At 38.7% G+C, this 18,565-nt stretch overlaps 1 long non-coding RNA gene across 3 annotated transcripts in view; it reads left to right on the forward strand.

The window, feature by feature from the left end:
- The window catches only part of LOC114155278 (uncharacterized), a 124,638-nt gene that overhangs the window by 59,313 nt on the left and 46,760 nt on the right, over positions 1–18,565 (forward strand). For all 3 annotated transcript variants that reach the window (XR_003597712.1, XR_003597714.1, XR_003597713.1), the window contains one exon: positions 7,256–7,382. This is a non-coding gene — a long non-coding RNA (uncharacterized LOC114155278). The remainder of the gene's footprint in view (positions 1–7,255; positions 7,383–18,565) is intronic.

Genomic DNA, 18,565 nt, shown 5'->3' on the forward strand with positions numbered 1-18,565 from the left:
AGACATGAAGATGGTGACCTGCCTTAGTAATAACAGGACACGACTCTGTGATGCGTACATGTGTTAGCTCCTGTTCTCTCTGTCTTCATGTTTGGCCCAATTGTTCTGTTTCCCACTTTAAGGGTGATGGAGGGTCTTCAACGGCGCCGCTCATGCGGAGCGGCCGCGGCGCCACCGATGAGTCGGAGCGTGAAATGAAACGCGCTCTTTATCAGTCTGCAACATGTCAGAGGCAGCGAGGGAGGGTCGAGACAGAAGGAGAGATCAACATGGCAAACTAGCCACGAGCTTGGTCAGATAAATCCCTCGGGAATGCGTTTGCACACATATGTGCATGCATCCGTTCATGTGCATGTAAACACAGCAACACATGCACACTTATGCTGCTGCCACAGCCTCGTGTCGTGCCTCCTAACATCAGAGTCTCTGAAAGAAAAGGCCCTCACTATGTAGACACACAACATGTTTCTCATGATGTTGCTGAATTGGAAGTAATTTCTTTATAGATAAAATAAACAGGAAAATTTAGTCATTTCTGAGCAAACAGTTAGATCTACAATGGGGTGCATAGGTCATAAAGAGCAACTTATAAAATGAATCAACCTGACTATTTGTAAACAAAGGAGTTTAACATGATCTAATTCTTCAGTCTTGGCTAAAACAGAAAAGCAGCAGTTATTCCTCCTGCTGTTGAACTAAAAACAGAAACTATTGTGGTTATGATCTTATCTATATGGTTTAATTTTCATAAGCACTCATTAAATTTATTACTACTGAAGTGCTAATTGTGCAGTTGCTAATTCTCTGTTTTGCTTTGTCGGATTGTCTGCTCTGGTAGCTAGCTTGTGCTTGGTTGCTTCCCGTACCATAAGAGGAAATATTTGTTTCCGCAACAAGACACCATATATTCATCACGACAAATATTTCCAAACAAAAATCTTGTTGTTTTTTTTTCTCAGTGTGCAATAGTTTGCTTATTAGCTTAGTAGCTAGCTGACTGGCAGTGCACAGCAACAGGTGCGCGAGGGTTAACATTGTGCTTCTCTATGCTGCAATCAGGTGCAAAGGACTCCAGTCAACCCTCTTTATATACGTTAATGTCAAACATTCTGTGATGTTTTACCCTCTTGACTCCATTTTCTCTAATTCTTGTGTGAAGTATTCAATTATTACTCATCTGGTTGCATCAGAATTTCCAGTTATACATTTGTTAATAGGAGCTCAACATGAACAATGCTGATTATTTGTCATTTCTCGAGTCATGTGGGATCTTTTTCCAGTGTTTGGTTTAAACCAGTGTAGTGACGATGTAATGCCGACTCTGACCAGAGGAGGGCTCCCTCAACCTCTGATGGCCTGTAAGGGGCTGTAGCTTCAGGAAGGAGAAATGTTCAGCACGTTTGTGTTGATGTTGTTGGATCAATTAAATCCAGATTTGACAGAAAAGATGCATTTCTGTTTTATTTTAGTTTAGATTTCTCTCAGATGTGAGATGTGAAGAATAAACAGTTGTAGGTAAAGAAAACTTGTTTCTGCTGCTCTCTGCGTCTCTGCAGCTACCAAAGGTCCTCAGCAGAAGCTGTTAAAACCAAACTTATGCAGTCTCTGGATTTAACTGAGCATGGAGATGATCAGGGAGGTCAGTGGCTCCCACTATCAGAGCAGTCTCTCTGTTTTTACTGCTCCACTGTGGGCGACACCGATCTGACACACCTCACATCCCTGACTGTTGGAATAATGCGGGGGTGGTGTGACGGAACATGTTTCCTCTGCTGATGTCTTGTTCCCCCCACTGGTGAGAGATTTCTGCTCCGAGGAGAGCACGGCTTCATAATTGTAACCACATCCAATTAAGTTTCCAATTCATGCCCCCATTAATCAGGCCAGTGATCAGAAAGGCAGAAGCTGCAGAGCGTCTCCTGCAGAAACGTGTGGGGGTGGGGGGTGAGGGATCACAGCATGGGGATTGTTTCTGAGGAGAGGACTGCTCTGCTGCAGCTTTTCCGATGTCATTTCAGAGATATGCGGTCTAGACAGCTAAAAGATAAAACTGTGTTCACTATTTATAGAAATGTTTACTATAAGTTAGATGTTAAAAGGAGATGGTGTTTACTTAAACCTTTGAAAAATAGTTTATCAACTATATTTACATGTCTTAGGAGAAAATCAGATTTTAGGTAACTTTTAAGGGTCAATGTCATGTAAAATCAACTTTTTTGGGCTTTGCATCATGTTATGTTGTTCACTCAACAAAACTTGCCTGGACTGTTGCCTTGATGTATGTATGCATGAGAAATCCATCAATCTCCATGGCAACCATTCAGTCGTACAAAATGCCTGGGTGGACTTAGCTCCGCCCTGGAGGCGCAGCTCCTCCTCAGAGCTACAGTTTCCAGGTTTCTGAGCGTCTGCCTCACAGAGCAGCCCTCAGCCACTCAGTTCCTTCAGACTAGCCAGCAGCAATTAGCAAACACCTGGTGGAACTGACCAGCTGCTGAGCTCATTATCGGAGCTACTTGTTGGTGAAATAATGGTATAAATGTTGTTAAAGGGTCAATGGAGGAGCTGTGATGACTTCCTGAAGACAGAGTTTCAGAAAGAACAGGAGTTTTTAAAGAGACAGAGTTTTTAAGAGACTTAACTGAACTTCAGTTAAGTTCAACAACTTAACTGAAGTTAACATGGATTGTGCTATAAAATGCTATATCCCTGGACAATATACTGGCCCTTTAAATCTTCAAAAATTATAATTTATCAACAAATTTTCATGTATTGGTGTCAAATTTTAGGTAACTGATGCCTTTGTTGAAATCCAGATTATCTGCAGCTAAGAAGTGAACTTCCTTTACTCTGCAGCTTTAGCTCAATAGCTACTGAGGAGATTGAGCAAGCTATCACTACATATTATTACTCTATTCTGAATTATGGAGAAAATGATCAGCAAAAGTAAAAACTTTAGTAGTTCAGGTAAAGAAACATAATTACAAGTCCATCTCAATAAATTACATTGAAAAGTTTATTTCAGTAAATAAAACTAGCTAATTTTGGAAATAAGAATTTTGCTTTTCAGAAAGTTTCATAAAACATTTACTAAATCACAAGGAAGATTTTTGTCTGGCTGATATCATCCCCAAGGAAGGCAAACCACAAAAATCATTGCTGCTAACAAAGTGCTGTATCCAAGCCTCTGAATGGAAAGTTGAATGGAAGGAAAAAGTGTGATTAAAAAAGGTTGAACTTTGAACAGGGACGTAAAGTTTGGGGATATTACCAAAGAGTAGTTTGAGGGTGGATGATATTTTTTTCTGCAAGAAATATCCTAACCTGAATGCCTATGAATGAGGATTTCAAATAAAACTGCAGCAGCTGCATTTAAAAAAAAAGTTTTTTACAATATAATTTCTGTGTTTTTGCAAAAACCCACCTACAAGTCATTTATATATGCTGGGGGAAAATGCTTTCTCACATTTGTTTTTAAGCAAAGTGACTGATCTATACCCTTAGTATAGAGAGCATAGTTTGTTTTCCTGGTACTTTCTTTTAAGCCATACTGAAGCTTAATACCTTTCACTTTCAATTTCTTCCAGATTATTAGTTCAAACATCATTTAGACCACAAATTTGCTTTGCTTCTGCAGGAATTTGTTGCAGTGGAACAAGCTGCACATTATATTTCTGTGGATTTCTGAAGTCAAACAAATCCTGCATCCATATGCAGCCCATAGTCCGGGGGGTGTGACGAGAAAAATGTATTGGGATGAGATGGTAATCATTATCCATCTAATGGATCCGGCGGATCTAATCCACGCTTACTTACAGTTCAGAGCTGCTAAACCCACATGCAGCTGTCTGTCAAACAATAACAGAAATTAAAGTCATTGTGATGATCTACCTTTCTGTGTAATCCACATGCTGAGTTAAAACGCAGGACAGAGCTTTCTGTTGTTTTTAGTGTAATCTACTGAAGGGGGGTCAGGCATCAATCCCTGCACTAAAATCTGAAATAGATTAAAATTTCTGATGTCAAAGTCTCCTCGGACTATTTTCTCTAATTATATTGTATTACTGCTACATGCTTTAAAATCTGAGTTACCAATTGATTATTACACAGTTTGATGTAAACAAAGTGAAGACACTGACCGAGTTTACAGCGACCTGCATCTGTGTCTCCATATAAATCGTTTAATCTTAGCTAAAGATGAGTCTGCAGGGTGTGAATGCATCAAACAAATCATAAGAGACTAAGCGACATGTGTCGGCAAGATTTTTTTCTGCTTTAGTCTCAATTTTCCTGCAGTAGCTGAACTTTTCTTGCTGTTTGGTGCCAGATTTTGTTTTCTTTTATTTGGATTCCCATTAGTTTCAGTTCTTTGCATCTGCTATTCCAAGGGTCCATACATTCAGCATTAACAACTAAAAATGCATATACTGCATAATAAATTCAAAATAAAAGTAATTGTAAAAATAAACAAATAAAAAATTGAGGCCATGAATTAAAACAAATTAATTATAATGTAATGAAAAGCATTCTATAAAAGGGCGTTCATTTCAAAATTTCAAGCACCACACAAATGGAAAAAAAACATCCACAATCAGTATAACACCATATAGGATTTAGAGTCATTCAGTAAAGTTCTTTTTCTTGTAAATATTTTTCTTAAAACTGTTCAAAAATAATTTTCCCAATGTATCTCCAATATGTTTTTCTGTAAAGTTTTCCCTAGCTCTGTATAAAGTAGACCTCTTCAAAGAATTTGTAAGAACGTCTGGACGAATTTCTACCTTCGATTGCATATTTACTTTGATAATCTTGTACATTAATACTAATATAACCACTGGTTGTTTTGAACTCATGAGTAATATTTTAAAAATAAACCTGAATTCAACTTTTAGCCAGGATAATCTACTCTGCATCATACTGACATTACTTCTGAAAGCAGCTCGTTTGTTTTGTATGTGCAAATGAGCTGCTTTATTTTGAACTATTTGCAGTTTCTGTATCACACCTCAATAAAAAGATGTTCCTCCATTTATCATTTTAATGCACTGCTTTGATTAGTGTTATTATGGTGAATCCCAGTAACTCCTAAAACTGTGTGCTCAGACACTGCAGAGGTTAACTCATCAGTCCGTCGTCATGCTTAAGCTGCCAGTTTGAACAATTGGCCCCCAGTATAGGCATCTGACGAGCTTTACAGCAGATTAGTGTGTGAAATATACAGTAGGTCATCCTCTGATTTAGGTGAGAAATGTGAAAGATCATGCAGATTTACCTGTTTGCTTTGTCTTAATTCTTTCTTCCTTGGTAATTTTCTCTAATGCTGTTTGTTTTTTCAGGTAAACAATATGCTGATATCTGTTGTTAAATCACATAAATACTGTTTGAAAGGTGTAAACATGAAACTTGAAGCAGCAGATTCTTTAGAGATTAATACATAAATCTGTTTCTAATGTCAGATGAACAGCAGGAAAAAAGGAAACTATAGAAACTGGTTGGACTAAGACCTAATAAATACAGTAAAATGAAGCATTTGGCTATAAAAATGAAACTATTAAAGACTCTGGAAGTATAATTATGTTTGCAAGGAAGAGTAGCTCTATTGTTTTACTACTGCTTTTAATTCACACATTTGCATTTGTGATGGGGGTAATTGTGAGCTGTTTATTATTCACACAATCCCTCATAAAAAGCTAATGAGCATTTGTTTTGCCGACAGTAAAAATGCAAGAGAAAACAATTTATATTTGTTAGCACTCACGGGTCATTATGCTGGAGCCATTTTTCAGAGGCGTGCAGCATCCCCTGCTTGATCTTAGTCACTCATTTATTCCTCTGCTTCGTCTGAACGGATCGGCCTCCCACCATCTGTAAGCCAATGAGACTGAAGGCTTTATTAAAATAAAACTATTCAACAACTTCTATGGTGGCAAGACAAGTTTCTCTTTTGATGCATGAAGACCTTTTTTGTATTTTTAGGTATATTCAGGTTGTTGTTGTTAGTGTTGCAGGAGAAAACAGAAATCCTGTTCCAGTTAAAGTCCCAGAAGCATTTGGCAAGTTTGCTGCAGCTTTTTATAAAAAAGCAGCCGGCTGGCAGGTAGATGGTGTAATGGTTGTTATGGAGACTTAGTAACCAAGATGTAGCTTTTTGGCTACAGCTGGCAAATGTGTCCTAAATCCAATATCTTTTTTCCCCCATATGCGTCCCATATTTACCTTTTTTCTTGGCAGCCTGAACGGCCCGATTTTGATTCTTTCACCACCAAGATTTGTGCCACTTCCATATGTAATAATAACCCAGATACGCATTTAATCTGACTTTTACATCATTGATATGAAACATAATTCATAATTCTGCACCAGATGAAGCTAGGCGTGGTAAATTGGAGTGCAAACAATGGCTGAAGCAAGAAGTGGAGACACTTAACTTTGCTTTTTCTAAGCTTCCTCCATCTTCTTATGATCTTGTGACGATACTGTGGGCTCCTGTTGCTCAACAACTTTGAAACAGTAATAACTGTTTCCAGTTATCACTTCTGTAAGCAGTGTGCTGCTGTGTGACTTTTTCAATCTTCTTCTGCATGTGTGGGTCGCTTTGGATTTGTAAAACATTCATGGTTGTCCGATTGCGGTCACATCTAATTAGTGGTATAGTATGAACGACCAGACCGAAAACAATTGGATTCCCTTCTGCCTTGCTTGTCACGGTTTCAGTTTGAAACTTTTTAATTATTGTTCAAAAAGTAGACATAGACATCTTGGGCTAGTAGCCATTTCCTGACTTACTAACATCTAGAGACATCTGCCTTACTAGGATAATATGTTCTGTAGTCTTTCCCATTTTGCAGACAATCACTTAGATGTAAATTTGTAATTCAGGTAAGCTAGTGAAGGGCTGCGCAGAGGAGCAGGCAGTGTTGTTGCCTTGCAACAAAAATGAGGAGGATAGTTGAGTAGCTGGGAATCAATGATGTCATCCCAGATTAAAATGTTGTTCACTGCGTTAAGGTGTGAACAGGTCAAAGATCAGAGGCTGGTTGAACCTTCATGCCTTCACCTGTCCCCTGTCTTCTCCTCCATCCACTCCTCCCCACAGTCCCACAACAGACGTCTTATCAAACGTGACTGATTGCTGTGATCTGGACTCTGGGCAGCCATTAAGCAAATTACCTGAATCATTGCGAGGATTATGCTCATTAACACATGATTAGCATCAAATTAAAATAATGAGTGTTTAACTTGTGATGTCTTCCAGTTGTTGGAACAGCTTGATCAGCCACGCCAGGTTGACACGGGAGGGACGGCCCGCCGCGTCGGGAAACACCCCAAAGTGGAGGAAGGCCAGCCAGGTGCAGGGCGGATGGCGAGCTGGGCAGTTCAAGGTGAGTCGCGTTAATACGAGTTTGAAACGTTTAAGGTTCAGTATTTTACTGAATATATAGCTATTCATGCTTTAAAAGTTTGTATTTATTCTTAATATCTTGAAATCTGAGTGTTTTAAGTCAGGGATGTTGAATTGAAAAGTGTCTAAACGCTGTAAGATGCTGCAACAAATCCATCTGGACTGCTGTTGTCTTTCAATAGTTCACACAGATTTAGTAAAGAAAAAATTCCCAAACAACATTAAAGTCGTTTGTGTGTAAAAATAAAGTTTCATGCATTTCATGTGAAAGAGAAGCAGCAGATTTTGATACTTTTCAACCCAGACGTGACAGATGTTTCTTCCTTTTATCTTGTTATAATTTGCCTTAAAGTCTGCAGAAATCAGCACATTGCTTAGATACAGTACAGACCAAAAGTTTGGACACACCTGTCTAATTCAATGGGTTTTCTTTATTTTCATGACTATTTATAAGGCAAGAAATCCCACTTATTAACCGGACAGGGCAGGTTGACCTATGAAGTGAAAACCATTTCAGGTGACGACCTCTTGAAGCTCATCAAGAAAATGCAGAGTGTGTGCAAAGCAGTAATCACAGCAAAAGGTTGCTACTTTGAAGAAACTAGAATATAAGGGGTATTTTCAGTTGTTTTACACTTTTTTGTTTAGTGCATATTTCCACATGTGTTATTCATAGTTTTGATGCCTTCAGTGTGAATCTACAATGTCAATAGTCATGAAAATAAAGGAAACTCATTGAATAAAAAGGTGTGTCCAAACTTTTGGTCTGTACTGTATGCACATTTGTTTTTTTAAAAAGTGCAACATTCTCTAATAATTCAGTGTCACCCTTTTTTTTCTGAGATGAAGACAGGCAACTTACGTATCTGCCGCAGCCCCAGAGTGTAGTGCACCTTCTGCTTTTCTCCTCAGGAAATTTATTTTAATACCACAAATGCATATTTAAAAACCACTAAATGTAGTTAAAACTACAACCTGCTGCTGGGAGATTACAGACCCTGAATGGCATTATGTTTTATTGGAGTGGTGGGGGTGGACGCATGTCAAGCGCTTGCCCTGGAGCTCAATTTAATATCATACCCAGTGAGCACAATTCCTTTTTGTACTAATGAAAACAATAGCAGCACTAAACACTCCGGCCCACATGTAATTTAATCTTTGAGGGATTATCTTCCTCTGCTAATGTCAGAATGAGCCGAGTCCTGTGAATATTAAATAAGGCTTCCTGTGCAGATGCTCCAACAACATCTCTGGGATAATGTCAACAGATTTTTTCCTGAGTTTCTTCATATGGGTGGAATTACTTTGTGAAACGTTTATGGGGAAGTGTTTGCCTTTGCAGAGTTCTCCATTAGGCTTGAATGTCATGACACCGATGGCTTTCAGGATTGCGTTTGTGTTAATGGCATTCTGTTCCTTTTGGCTTTAGCTAAATTAAGGGCCATTGCAAATCCATCTTGAGCGTGACTGTGCAGCCAAAGAGGTGAAGGAAGGAGAACAGCTTGGTTCAGATTAATACAGTGTAAAACAATCACTCAGAAGGCCGGATTCACTGTGCAGTTCACACATTTATTAGTTTAATTTGAAGAACGCTGAGCCAAGCATTTGTTTCTTCTGTGTGTGTTTCATGTAAGTGTAGTGCAGAATCCTGAAGGAGAAACACAAAATACTGAAGACGACACATCTGATAAAATCATGCTCATCGCACCCGATAGTTCAGTAAAATCACTGCAATTGGGGACAAAATTTTCAACATTTATTACATTTTGAACTGCTGCGGTTCACTTTTACATGGCTCTGTGTTAAATTAACCAAACCCTTTGAAAAACATGTTCCCCTCCTTGCCTGTGGTGGCGCTACACCAAGAACCACTGAAGAAAATTACAGGAATGCCTCTGAAGGAGGCACTGAGCACAACTTCCTTTGGAAAATATAAACAAAAATTAAGTAGCGTCAGATTTTAATGGTTGTAGGATTTCTTTTGTCATTTCTAAAGAACCACAAGTCATTTCTGCCGCTAGCATTGGACACTCGCGTTTTATTTGCATCCACATTCAAACCACGCAAGAGTTTACTTTTTTAATCTATCTGGAGTTAGATTAAAGCAAACTAAACAGGCCTGGTGTGAATGCACCCTTAAAGTTCAATCACACCAGGCCTGTTTAATCTGCTTTAACTAAACTCCAGTTCATTTGTCTTGAAAGCCCAGGTCGTTTAGGGAGGTGTGATTGAGTCAGTAAACTCTGATGTGGACCAAAAATGTGAACTCTGGTCCGCCTAGAGACCTAGGCCTCAGTTCGGTTGAAGTGAACTCTGGTGCAGTTCAAATATATGTGTGAATTGAAGTGGATAGGAGAAATCGCTCCAAAAGCAGGAAATGAACTATAGGGCATGGTATTCTGGGTAAATGCAAACTAATAAAACACATGAGCCTGGGGCGTGCTGTGGTGGCGCAGGGGGTTAGCACGCCCCACGTTTGGAGGCCTTAGTCCTCGACGTGGACGTCGCGGGTTCGACTCCCGGTCCCGACGACCTTTGCCGCATGTCTTCCCCCCTCTCTTCGCCCTCCTTCCTGTCTGCCTACTGTCACGAAAAATACGAGCCACTAGCGCCGCAAAAGCTCTTCGGAGAAAAAAAACGGAAAAAAAAACCACATGAGCCTAGCGCTGGAGACAGAAATGACTTGATATTTTACCAAAGTCAAAAATAATCCTACAACTGCTCAAATCTGATGTTTGACTGGAGTCTCTACTAAACTTTGTTAAACCTAACAGTTGTTTCCTTAACTACGGCTGGTTAGCATCAGTTTGAACCCATCTGCAGCAGCAAACGTCTTGCTGAGTTCACTTGTTGTGTAGCTGCTTTGCTCGCTCACTGCTGAGGAATGAAAAGTCATCCTAAGGACACAGCAGCACTCCTTAGTCGCACTTGATTAATAAAATATTAGCACAGGCAGCAGTTGGCAACATCATTATTATCTTTCTCAAACAGATTAATCCCCTTGAACAATATGAGTCTGCCACCAGTGACGGCGAGAGTTTGGATACAAAAGGAGACGTCAAGCAGGAGGCTGGCTGGCATTTGTCATTTTAAATGGTTTCCTCTGTGATCAGAGCGTCTCTCGGAGCTGAAGGTGAGCTGCAAGCTGGAGGATTTCCTAACTCACATCATTACCACGTCGTCTTGAAGCAAGAAGGCAGCTTTGTTTAGGATTTGAGACCTTGATACATGCTTACTCATTCACAATTCTGTTGTTTTTGAGCCTCAGACCCGGTTAATGAACTCGAGCTGAGGGAGAACCGGGTCTCCTCCTCACGACAGCAAATAGCCAAGGGCAATAGCCGATAACTAATGTGTGGAATATTGCAATTAGCATGGCAAAGTACTTACAGGGATCAAATTAAAAAATTCATTAACGCGCACACTTAATTAAGAAACACTTTTGGGTTTACATGATAAATTATGACACCTATTAAATCTTCCAGTACAAGCTGTAATGGCCTTCTTTGCTCCTGGGTATAGGCAGTGTTCCCTCTCAGGTTCTGAGGAAGTCTCCAAGGACCTGGAGTATTTATTAAAGACTTTTATTAGGGATAATGTTTCCCTGCAAGCCATTTCACTGAAGATGTGCCAGGGTTTTTTTTTCTTTCCTCCTGTTTGTGCTGCCGCTGCACTTCAGCGTCCTGTCGCAACGTGTCGGCCTTAATTGAAACAAGATTGGAAAGTGCTTCCCGTTGAACGTGTTGTAAAAAGGGTTTAAAATAATGAATTAAGCAGAGTTGTGATAATGACAGCCATCATGTCACGGATGAAGTTGGGGACCGGGGGCGTTTTTATTTCTGCAAAACATGTCGCGTCCTCCTTGCTCATGGCGGCCGTTTTTCACGACGCTTCAAGTGATTTTAGAATAAACACACAACTCTCTGAACATTGTTCTCATTTAGGGCCTTGATTATGTGTTGAATTTTGAATTGATTACATGTTAAAGCCCAAGTGAAAACAAAAAGATATGACACTTCAAAATAAGGATGCTCGATTTATCTACAATTACATCAGTATTGGTTGATTTTTTTTCCCCCAGTGTTGAATATAAATAAGTAAATTAAATTGGTAAATATCGGCTTTTTAGTATGTCGGCCCACATTTTTGTATTGTTATATCCCCACTTTAAAACATGCAATCCTGTCCACAAAATTATACAAATTTCCTGTTTTTTTTCTCCCAAGCACTTAGAGGTTCTTTTAAACTTTAAAAGTCTTTTTATGAACCATTATCTGAACTTTCTGAAGTCCTGAATGAATCGGATGGAGTATCAGTGAACTTGGACTAAAAGGATTTAATCAATCTAACTTTAAAAAAATGTGTCATCATCCTTTTCATACATCCTGGTTATTATTGAAGTTGTTAAATGTCAGAGCTTTTCAATGTGTGGGGCGTTTTCCTCCTGAGGGGCGCAGAGGTTTTCAGGGGGCTCTGTGGCATAAGGGAAAAAAATAAACACAAAAAGTAACTGCGAACATTTAGTCAAATTCACCAAGCCTACGCCAGAGATAAAATGCATTGATTTTTAATACATAAAGCCATGGTAAGTAAGGAGACAGAGTCAGGACCAAGCAAAATTTAAAAGAACAAAAGAATGAATTGCGACCATGAATATTAAACATTGGGATTTCATGACATTTTTCCACTTGTCCCAGGAGTTTTTTTTGTTTAACTTTGTTTACAGGAAGCTAAATGAACTGCGGTTATATCAGAAAGTAATTCATACTGAAACGTTCACAGAAACAAAAGTAATGATGTAGTTTTGGGTGGAGGCCATTTGTCTCCTCTGCTTTGAAAATCTCTGATCTAATCTGAAAGTTTTACATTTGACAAATTCATAGTGTTATTGGATCATAACTATTGATTAAGATCTTCAACCTTACCTTCTATTTAATTTTTCCGTTATTATTATTTCGGTATATTTTGTTTCCACAAATTACTGTCTCCAGAAAACCTTTCTTCTTGTAAACAAGAGCTGAACAGCAGTGCACAGCAACATGTGGGGGAGGGGCAGCACAGTTACTCTGTGGTTTGTACAAGAGAATAAAAGCTGCTTTCTCTGGTATCTTATTAAAAGGATGATGTGAGCTGAAATGTAAGAAGTTTTGAAAATGTACCTGGCCAAATCTCCTTTCACTTTTCACCTTTGAAATCCTCATGTGTTTTCACTCACATTTATAATCAGTCCTGAAGGTTTTAGTTACAGGCTGCTTCTTCATAGACCCTCTGAGTGGAGTGTCTGACTACTGAGGGGTTATGTAAGTAATATTTTCTGAAGATGAAGTTTCTGCTGCCGTCTCCTAAACACAATGTAACTCCCAAAGCGTGGAAACCTTGAGATCTTAATCATCTCATTCATACACCAGCAATGTTTCCTCACGGCAGAGTAATTAAACCCATCATCTCAATCAAGCAAATAAATAAATCTGATTTGTTGGACGGCTCTGACCAGATGTGTTTTAGTCAGGAGAGGGAAGAGGAATCGGTGCAGTCGCCCGGGGTGACCGGGATCTGGAGGCGCTTCCTCATAACGGTCAAGAGGTTGTTGACAGGAGGCCTCTTGAACCTTGATTAGCTCCTGTTTCTGTCCTGAATGGCCTCTTCATTTTGGTAATTTTGGTCTTTTTCTATAATCAAAGCACCCTCTGAGCCCTGGCGCCCATGAAGATGAATGTGCAGCAAAAACATACTTAAACATCAGTTCTTCATATCTAAGAACCTTACTTCTATTCTAGGGTTTTTTATATCAACACAGTTAAAATAAGTTCTTTAACAAGATATGAAAACAGTGAAATCATTCTTAAGTCTATGAAAACACAACAGAGTCTCCTATTTAACAGAGATTAGAGTGAAATGAAAAGGCTGTTTGGTTTGGATCAATGGAAAAGTAAATGCTAAACTCGGTGACTGAAAGGTGGCTATGTCCTGTGGACGTCACAAACCCAAATCACCAGCCATCCACCACCGTGCTTAACAGTTTTTGTTTTTTTCCAACTAAATAAAAAAACATTTGAACCCATGTGTCGAAAGAGCTTTGTTCCAGACGTCTTTGGGTTTGTTCAGATGTTGTTTCTGATTCAGGTCAAGTTTATTTGCAAAGCACATTTCAGCAACAAGTGCTTTGCATCATATAAACATTACATTATGAAACTACTACTACTACTAATCAAAGACGACTCTAAATAAATAGGTTTGTTGCCTTGATTTAAAGGAACTGTTTTACAGTTTCCTGGAAATTTGTTCCAGATTGGTGGTGCATAGAAGCTGAATGCTGCTTCTCCATGCTTGGTTCTGGGGATGCAGAGCAGAACCAGAACCAGAAGACCTGAGAGGTCTGGAAGGTTGATACAACAGCATCTTTAATGTATTTTGTTGCTAAGCCGTTCAGTGACTTAAACTAACAAAAGCATCTTAAAGTCTATTCTATCGGTGGAACAACTTTAGAACTGGGGTGATGTGCTCTGTCTTGCTGGTTTTAGTCAGAACACCAGCAGCAGCGTTCTTGATCAGCTGCAACTATCTGACTTTTTAGGCAGACCTGTGAAGACGCTGTTGAAATGATCAATATGACTGAAGATAAACTCATAGATGAATTTCTCTAGATTTTGCTGGAAGCTCTCATCCTGGCAGTGTTCTGCAGGTGATAGAAGGCCGACTTTGTAGCTGTCTTTGTGACTCAGTGAAGGTTCAGGTCTGAGTCCATCACCACACCTGATCTCTAGTTTCTAGCTGTAACAACTGAAGTTTTGTGCTGACTCTTGATTGTTCCTTTCTGTGTCCAAAGATAATAACTTCAGTCTGGTGAACTAACCTGAGCTAGTAGGAGCCTGAAGATATTAAAAAAGACGGGGCCTAGGACTGAACCTTGTGGTATCCCACGTGTCTACTGCTCGTTCTGATGGGAAGCTGCCTCCAAATTGTACTACTTCAGTGTTTTCTGCTCAGTGAGGCCTGATCATTTCTCTGACCTTGGGTGAATATGCTCCCATGTGTAATGTCTTCTTCAAATAATCGTTCTATCTGTGAAATCATGGACATCAAATTTGTTGGAAATGATCTTTTACCCTTTCGGAGATTAAACGGTTGCTCATCTAAGGTTATTGCTGGTGGCTGCCCACCCTGGCATGGTGTTGGCACATCTGTGTATGATTCAGAGCAGCACCTAGCTGCTGCTTTTCCTCTTAAATCCTTTCCACAGAAGGCATTTCCATTTTGGTTTCCATGCTGTACAGCTCATGGTTTTGTGCAGTTTAAGATACATGTGCTTTGTTTTTGCTGTCATATGCCATTTTTACACAGTTGCAGCTACACTACTTATAGTCTTAATGTAGTAAATCTTTAATTTCAACCTATAAGTCTAAAAGAGCTGAAAGCCAATGAGAAGGTCCCTCTGCTGTCTTCTGGTAAAGGTCCTTTCATGGTTTTACTACCTTTCCCTTAATAAACCTTTTAAGTTAATAAGTGTCTGAGTTTGTGACAGAATGATCTGTGGGCCGCGCCGTGAGCCAGCAAACCTGCCGCCGGTTTGAATCTTTGAAGCGAGCCTTGGCTCACTTCTGCTCCATTATTTAAAACAAGTGTCCAGAGCTGTGTGCCACGATGAAATTATTAACTGTGTATTTCATAATGCCGCTGACAATATGTTAACGTGTTTTTCCTCCTCCCCCTGTCGTGAACAGATGGGTCCTTTTACTTTATTTTCCACATCAAGTATGATTATTTCTTTGTGCCAAAGGCCACCTGCCGTTCCTCAGTCTCTGTTCTAATTATTTATCTTGGTAACACACAGCAGGACTTGTTATCAGTTGGATGGTGTCTTAATAAAGGAAGGCACATCAACATATTGACATCATGTTCAAGGGGAAAATTTATCACCGCACAAAAGCGAGCAACAGGGGTCGCCGGAGCGGATCAGGCCAGGTGCCAACACCTCCACGTCCGACCTCCTTTTGTTCCTAGACGCCGGGTTTCCTCTCGGCACACGTCTGAGGAACCCTGTGATGATAATTAGGCGAAAGCCAATTAAAAAGTCAAATAAGAAGGAATACATTATCATTAAGGTATGCAGAGGTGATGGTTTTTGGCTGTAATCAGATGACAGAAAAGGACACGGAAACTAAACTGTTTGGGAAGAAAATCCCGGCAATGTTTTGGTTCCCAGTCCTGCCTTTTTAAAACTTAGAATCACTACTGATTTCAGCTGCTTTTGCTTTCTTCACACAAATAATTTAGATTAACAATCAAATTTTAGTACCAAACAAAGAGAATGTGAGGACATACAAAATCCACTTCACAAATGATTTTCTTGCAGCAAGACGGTTCAGGTTTAGTGGAATATGTGAAAAGCCTTATTTTAACTCCAGCATAATTCCCAAAGAGTTATTTACAGAAATGTTAGCAAGTAGTACGCAGCTGACGAAAGCTGTGGTGTCAAATTCATTTTCATATGGATATATCAACATAATGCATGTTATCAACGTGCTGGTTGTGCTTGAATGTATTGATAAAACCAATTAAACAAATATTTATAAATAGCTCTTAAGTACTATATCAAAAAATTATGCCGGGTTTGCATTTTGCAATCCAAATGCTAACACGGGTTAGCATATTTCTAAATTAACACCACAAATCAGATTTTGTGGTGCTAATTTAGAAATATTTGCATGACATTTTGCAATATTTTCACTTATTTAAGACCATAATTGTGGCTTTTTTTATATTGATCACAAACGTTACTTGACATGGAGTAAGATTGAGGCAGCAGTATAGTAAAAGTAAGAAATACTGCCACCTGCAAGTTGGAGTTACTCATTTAAACTCGATGTTTTGCAGAAAATTTTGCAAAAAAAAAAATTTGCCCAAAAAACCACAGTGATCTGTTGATTTTTCTGTAAATTTCTGTGATTGTGGAATTGCAAAAAAGCATAGAGATAAAAACTGCTTTGAATTGGTTGATAAAATAATATTTAAACACAAAACTGTTATCTTGAAGGTTCATCTGTTTGAAACATACACACCTGTCATTATTCAAGTATTTATTACCAATGACTGGGTAGCTAAAAATCCAGAGGATACTGTAAGAAATTCTTAAAACTTAATTAGGACTCCTCTGCTGTAAAATGTAGAACACTTACACTTAAACAAGCATGAACGTTTAATCCCTGCAAGCTACAAATGAATACAGCATAATTACATTTCTACATGTGCAGCTTTGTTCTTTCCCAAAGTGACTCGAAAAGGGTTCTGAAATGTCATTGATGAACGCTGATGCAATATAATTGCAGAGGGTCTACCCTTCCTAAGCCTTCATATCCATCCCAGCATAAGAAAAATAGAAAAGCCGACATATTCCCCCACGAGGGCAGTAAGCCACAGTAGCAGTCCCATTACAAGAGCCAGATTTAAAAGGGTTACAAAACCTTTATCTAGCCATTTAAGAACATATATGGGCTAAGAGTATCCAGAAGAGCGAAAGTCATTGTGGAGCTCAGACAATGCACTGACCATAAATCCATAATAGCCTTTAGGATTAAAGAATATGCTCTCAGAGTTTAATTACATATTGCTTCAGAGAGCCTCGCCCTGCTGGGACAGAGAGGCCCACTGTTGCTTCTGGCGATGAGATGAGGGACAGACGGCCAGAAAATTAACAGAAGGATTTATTTAATCTCAACCAGTGAAAGTTTTCAGCTGTAATTCGTCCACACTAAGTGCCATGTGGATGCACAAATCAGCAGCTGGAGTACACTTGTGCCGTTTCCACGCAAACACAAATAACCTGGAAAACAAGAAGGAAAAAATTGCATTTGAGATCTGAATACAACATTTGTTGCATCTTAAATGGCACAACGGCGTATTAGGGACATACTTAGAAAAAATAAAAACTGGAATTACAAGAATAAAGTCACAGTATGAGAATAAAGTTGTACGAGAAAAAATGTATTACAAGAAGAAAGTCGAAATAATTTGAAAATAAAGTTGTACTATGAGAATAAAGTCAATTTTCAGAATATTATGAGAATAAAGTCATAACATCATAACTTTATATGGTGAAGTTGTGAACAATGACATGGATTTTTTGCGCTGTTTTAGAATTGTAGTGCCGCAATTTCCGGCACATTACATGCGTCATAGCCAAACATTAGTGATTGGGTAAAATTTTAAACGTTTAAGTTTTTAAAACTGCTTCTTAGAGTTCACACCTCCAGGAAGATGATGTCTTTACAGCGGAGAATCCAGACCTTCTGTACAAAGTAGAGCATAGAACAAAGAGCTGGTTTTTACCAGGCTAATTTTTAGGCATTTGCTTAACATTTTTTTCAGATTTTTATTCCAAATACTCTGAGGTTTCCAAGTTGGAACAGCCTGTGCTTCTTGTGGAGTTTTTTACATTAATCTATGCACCACAAATTTGGAACAAACTTCCAGAAAACTGTAAAACAGCTGAAACACTGACTTCCTTTAAATCTCAACTAAAAACCCACCTGATTAGGATTGTGTTTGAAATGTAATCAATTACAAATTTAATGATGGAACCTGACTTAATGTCATGATGTAAAGCACTTTGAAATGCCTTGCTGCTTAAATGTGCTATACAAGTAAAATTTGATTTGATTAACAAAATGTCAGTAGCTTCGTTTCTGTTACAGATGTGTTGAAAACATTGTTGTTACGCTGTTGTTGAAAAAATACAATTTTACCGTTGCTGTATCCACACTAAATAAGAAACGTATTTAAAATCACACGTGAATATGTTTGTTCACACAATAAGTTATTATAAAACATAATCATCGAACCACTTCCTGTCGTCTTTTTCATCTTTTCCACCAGTAGTAACTTCCAGTTTTTGATCACATGAGTATTTCCAGTGCAGTTTTGCAAAATACACGAATTTCAATACAGCCAAAAAACTCCAAAAAATTTTTTTATAGAAAAACATGACTTTTTTTCTAAATGTCCGTGTTTCCATTAAGCCAATTCATTTTCATAATTCCAGTTTTATATTATGCCAAATGAAAACACAGCTATAGTCAGAATGTGTACACAAAATTACAATAAATGGAGTAAAAGTTTTTAGATGGAGAAACTTCGAAAAGATGAGAAGCTTAACCAGCTGAAGCT

This window comes from Xiphophorus couchianus, chromosome 12, assembly GCF_001444195.1.
Source record: "Xiphophorus couchianus chromosome 12, X_couchianus-1.0, whole genome shotgun sequence".
In the NCBI taxonomy this organism is placed as follows: Eukaryota; Metazoa; Chordata; class Actinopteri; order Cyprinodontiformes; family Poeciliidae; genus Xiphophorus; species Xiphophorus couchianus.